Raw genomic sequence first — 5962 nt, forward strand, 5'->3', positions numbered from 1 at the left:
CCACGTATAACTTCCACCTCTGTGACCATGGCTACATTATTCATGAGCCCATTGGGTACTGACAGAAGTGGCTCTGGAAAAGACAGAAGATGTCATCCAATTCACTTCGTTGTTAAAATTCTCCTTTTCAGCGGCAATACTTTGATGAGTGTTTGTTTATAGGAGACATAGATATCTTCACTTTTTTTTGCCCAATCAAAGAAGTATATTCACAAAACCTTTTCAACACACCTCTTTGTCACCAAGCACAAAAGCTAATGATGATGAAAATGAAGAATTCTATCAATGTCTTCAGTCTAAAATGGATCAAGCATGCAATAAAGATGCATTGGTAATTATTGGGGATTAGATTGCAGAATTTGAAGGCAAAAGGAAGGAAAATGGCTGGAAAATATGGTCTTTGTGGTAGAAATGAAGTTTGAGATTGCATGATAGAATTTCACAAGACCAGCTATTGTTCATAACAAATGCCCCTTTTCAGCAACACAGAAGATGACTATACACACGGACTTCTCCAGATTGAACACAGAGAAACCAAGCGGACCACAAGCATGGAAAGAGAATGTGGGGAAGCTCAATATCAGTAGCTAAAAAGTGGCCAGGAGCCAAGTCTATAAGAGCCAAAATACAATCTTGAGTCTATCCCACCTGAATCTCAAGACCACCTCAGTAATACATTTGACACATGGAGCACTAATGACAGATGATCTGATGAGCTGTGGGAGGACATAGAGCATGTCATTCATGAAGAAAGCAAAACAATCAATGAAAAGACGGGGAAAAAAGATCAAAGTGGATATCAGAAGAAGCTCTGAAACTTGCTCTTAATCATAGAATAGGTAAGGTGCATGGAAGAAATGATGAAGTCAAAGAGCTGAAGAGAAAATTTCTAAGGGCAGGTTAAGAAGACAAAGTAAAATACTATAATGAAATGTGCAAAGACCTAGAGTTAGAAAACCGAATCTTAAACTGAAAGAACTTAGGAAAAAACTCAATACTAAATGATTCTGTGAGTAAAATATTGAATAATGCAGGAAGCATTCAAAGAAGATGGAAAGAATACACAGTCTCTATATCAAAAAGAATGAGTTGCTGTCACATCATTGCAAGAGATAACATATGAGTCAGAACAAATGGTGCTAAAGGAAGGACTTCAAGCTGCACTGAAAGCATTAGCCAAAAACAAAGCTCTAAGAACTGATGAAATAAATACCAATTGAAATGTTTCAACAAGTTGATGAAGCACGGGAAGCACTGGTCTATGTCAAGAAGTTTGGAAGACAGCTGCTTAGCCAACTGACTGGAAGAGATCCATATTTGTACCCATTCCAAGGGTGACCTAATAGAATGTTCAAACCATAGAACAATATCATTGATATCACATACAAGTAAATTTTTACTGAAAAGCATCCAACAATGCTTGGAGCAATACCTTTATAGGGATCTGCCAGCGGTTTCGGCCAGAGATAGAAGAGGACGTGGCTCAAAGGATTTTGCTGATGTCAGCTAGATCTTGGCTGAAAGCAGATAATACCAGAAAGGAGTTTACTTGATTTTTTATTAACTATGCCAAGGCACTCAACTGCTTGGATCATAACAAACTATGGATAGCCTTGATAAGAATGAGTAACCCAGACACTTCACTGTGCCTATGTGGAAATTGTACATAGATCAAAAGGCACTTGTGGGAACAGAACAAGGGAATACAACATGGTTTAGAACCAAAAGGTGTGTGTCAGCATTGTATCCTATCACCATATTTATTCAATCTGTATGCTGAGCAAATAGTCTGAGAAGGTGGATTATCTGAAGAATTCCTCCATCTCAGGATTGGAGGAAGGCTTACTAACAACCTGTAATGTGCAGGTGGCATAACTTTCTGAAAGAGGACACCTTGAAGCACTTGCTGATGAAAATCAAGGATTGCAGCCTTCAATATGGATTACCACTCAGTGTAAAGAAGACCAAAATACAATTGGACCAATAAGTAACATAATGATAAATCAAGAAAAGGTTGAAGTTGTCAAGGATTTCATCTTGCTTGGATCCACAGCCAATCTCACAGAAGCAGCAGTCAAGAGATCAAAAGATGAGTTGCATTAGGTAAATGTAGTGCACAAGAGTACTGAGAAGCAAGAACTAAGCCATGGTATTTTCAATAGGCTCACATGCATGTGAAATTGGACATTGAATAAGGAAGACCAAATAAGAATTGGTGTGTTTAAATTTTGCTGGCAAAAAATATTGAATGTACCATGGACTGCTGAAAGGACAAATAAATCTGTCTTGGAAGAAATATGGTCAGCATGGTCCTTAGAGACAAGGATGATGAGACTTCATCTCACATACTTTGGGCATAGTTTGAGGAGTAACCAGTCCCTGGAGAAGGACATTGTGCCTGGTAAAATGGAGAGGCAGTGAAAGACAGGAAGAGCATCATTGAAATGGACTGTCAAAGTGGCTGCAACAATGGGTTCAAGTATAGGAACAGCTGTGACAGTGATGCAGGATTGGCAGTGGTTCATTGTGTTGTACATAAGGTCTCTATGACTCAGAACTGACCACCTGCAACAGCAACAGAGAACCCAGGCTAATTCACTCACACACAAACACACACACACACACACATTATACATATATAGTATAGTGATATTGATTTTTATATCAATACAATTCTTTACACAGTTGTAGAAGCAGATAAATACACTATGATTTCAAGTCTGTGGGGTTGGATATCACACCAGAGATTTCTCTTGACTCGCTTGAAGGCTGATGAATCTACAAGCATCAGAAACAGCACAGGCGTCACCGGCAGAAGAACAAAAGATCAGCTGGTCAGGATTATAAATGCAGAAGAAACTTAATCCACAGGTGGCAGACAGACCAGATGTTAGGCCACTGATGGGCCCCATGATAGGCAGGAAACATGGATGGATGTTGACTCTGTCCAGATAACTATTGATTGACAAGTCAGATGCAGAATATAGATCCATCAAGCTTTTCATATTGTCTACTCAGAGAGGACATAGGCCACACTTTCAAAGAAGCCTCCTTCCTATCGCATCAAAGCTTACCTGAGTAAGGGGTCTGTATTTCACTCTAATCTTCTTACAACTACTCGATAGCTCACAACAGATCTTATCACAGAGTTGATTATATTATTTTAGGTCACATCATGATCTTAATAGCCAAAGCACTGAGAATCATGACCTAGCCAAGTTGGCACAAAACCTATCTGTGTTATTCTGGGTACATTAGAGAAACAAATCCACAGAAACTCATGTATAAGAGAAAGTTTTATATAAAGGGTAAGTGCACATCAAGAAAACATCCTAACCCAGTGCTGCCCAAGCCCACAAGTCCAACATTAGCATTTGTCTGATACCAATCCACAAAGTCCTCCTCCATCTCACAAAACACACAATGATGCCGATTGCAGGAAGAAAGCCGAATCAGTGAAAGTGTAAACATCTCAGCACTGGCAGGGGTCACCACATGGCTGCTCCAGCACCCAGGGCTGCATCAGTGTAGGTCCATGTGGCTTTTCCTCAGGGATGTCTTGCACGAAGTGAACCTTTCCAGCTGAAGCCTAGTCCGACCATCAGAAAGCAAGAGACCCGAGGACTCGAAAGGCAAGGCTTACCGAGCCATTTATCTCTCGGCCCTTCAATTAACCCCACATGTGTTTATCAGCCAGGTTGGCACAATAAACGTTAACAATATCACTATCATAATCTACCTCTTTACAGCTTGGCACCTGTATACATCTCTGTAAGCCATACATAATCTTCAATCAAAGACAATAATAAATTCATACTTGGACCTAACATGATAGAACTAATGTGCATACAACTGAAAACAGACTACCCAATTTACGGATGATATTTTATATGTGAACAAAACAATTTGATGCAGATATGTAAGGAAGATAGACTCTTAACAATTATAATCTTTTCTCTACCATTGATTACATGGCTGCTATTGCGATTTAGAACTGCCTTCTTCTATTACCCGCTCCATATTCATTTCATTTCCAGCAAGCACCTAGCTCGGGTTGTAGTCCTTTGGTCAATGTGGTGATAAACCTTCATTCTTGAACAGTCTTGATCATTGGTAGTCAGAATTAGGCTGCTGTAGTTTACCATTTGCTTTAATCACCGGGCCTGGTAGTATTGAAATAACTAAGTTTGTGTCACTTTGGCTCAGCCAGGAATCTCAGTGGTTTTGTAACTATGATCTATTTGCCTTAAAACAACATGATCAACCCCATGTTGGGAATTGCTGTGAGTAGAGAAGCCGTTGTGGGAAGATTTGGGTGGAATACATTCCCCTTGCTTAGGTCATAGCCCTGATGAAATGGAAGTTTCCTAAGAGGTATAGTCTGCTGTCTAAAGAAATTGATGCTGTGGGGAAGCTAATTCTTGCTGGATCTGATTTCTTCATCAGGCGTATCAATCTCTGGTTCTTTGTAATTGAGCCAATGGCCTATCGCATTGCCTGCTGACAGTGGGAGCCATCATAGCCAGCTTTTAACCTGCTAGCATCAGATTCATTGGACTCTGCAGTCACAAGGTGGAACCAATAACCTGATTCATCTGCCTTTGCATTCACCTGTCTGGGGTCTATCAGGTTCCTCTTCCTGATTCCTGGTTCATCTTCTTACTTCCTGCTTAGACTTTCTGCTTCTTGGTTCATCACCCCCCACAGCTATTCCAGTCAAAAGAAGCTTCCAGCATAACATCTGACAGCTTCTACAATGATGTGAGCTATTTTATTGATATAAATTTACTTTTCTTTATTTCTGTATCTACTAAACTACACCATCGATCATCTAACAGTTAGCTGGATACTCACTAGTTTTCCTTCTGTAGAGAACCTAGCCTAACACAAAACTTTTCTCCTTATATTTATACATAATCTTCACTGGTTTTACTTCTATGAAAACCCTAAAACTGTTTTATGAGAAATTAATATTGCTACTCTGCTTTTAAAATTGCCATTAGCTTGATATATATATTTTTTCTAACCTTTGATTTCTAGTCTCTTAGTTTTCTTTTTGTCCAAGCAGTATCTCTTCTACTCAACATATTGAGGATGTTTTCTTATCCATTTGGCTTAAATTTCTTAACTAGTGAACTTAATCTAATTACATTCACTGTAATTGTAAGAGGGTGTTAGTTTATTGCTGTCCCTTTGCTTTCTGTTTCGGTGTATATATGATGCAGATTTCTTTACCCCACATGATTTTCTGTGTTAAGTTAATTTTGACTATGGATTTTCTTATCATTTTCTTCATTGCTGTTTCATTGTTTACTTAAAAAATTTTCACCTTTTTATTTCGATGATTTATTAATTTTGGTTGAGGTTACCCTGTAATTTGTTAATTCCTTTCCAAGCTCAAAATAGGCTATTCTATGGGACCAATGGTTCTGGGGGGATACGGGAGAAGGGGATGTGGGAGAAAGGAAATGGAGGGGGTGGAGGAACCAACTCTGGGACAAGGGGACAACAAGTGATCCAAAATCAGTGGTGAGGAGGGTGTAGGAGGCCTGGTAGGACTTGATCAAGGGCAATGAAACTGAGAGGAATTACTGGAATCCAAATGAAAGCTGAGCATGATAGTGGGACAAGAGAAAAGTAAAAGTAAATAGAGGAAGGAACTAAGAGGCAAAGGGCACTTATAGAGGTCTAATTACAGGCATGTACATATATAAATATATTTATATATGATGATGGGCAAATAGATCTATGTGCATATATTTATACATTTAGTATTAAGGTTGAAGATGGACATTGGGCCTCCACTCTAGTACTCCCTCAATGCAAGAGCACTTTGTCTTATAAACTGGCATTCCATGAGGCTCACCTTCCCTACATGATCGCTGAAGACAAAGCGGGTACATAAGCAAATGTGGTGAAGAAAGCTTATGGTGGCCAACTATCAAAAGATATAGCATCTAGG

This window comes from Echinops telfairi, unplaced genomic scaffold (genome assembly GCF_000313985.2).
Source record: "Echinops telfairi isolate 266 unplaced genomic scaffold, ASM31398v2 ScPeMD7_7475;HRSCAF=8513, whole genome shotgun sequence".
Classification (NCBI taxonomy): Eukaryota; Metazoa; Chordata; class Mammalia; order Afrosoricida; family Tenrecidae; genus Echinops; species Echinops telfairi.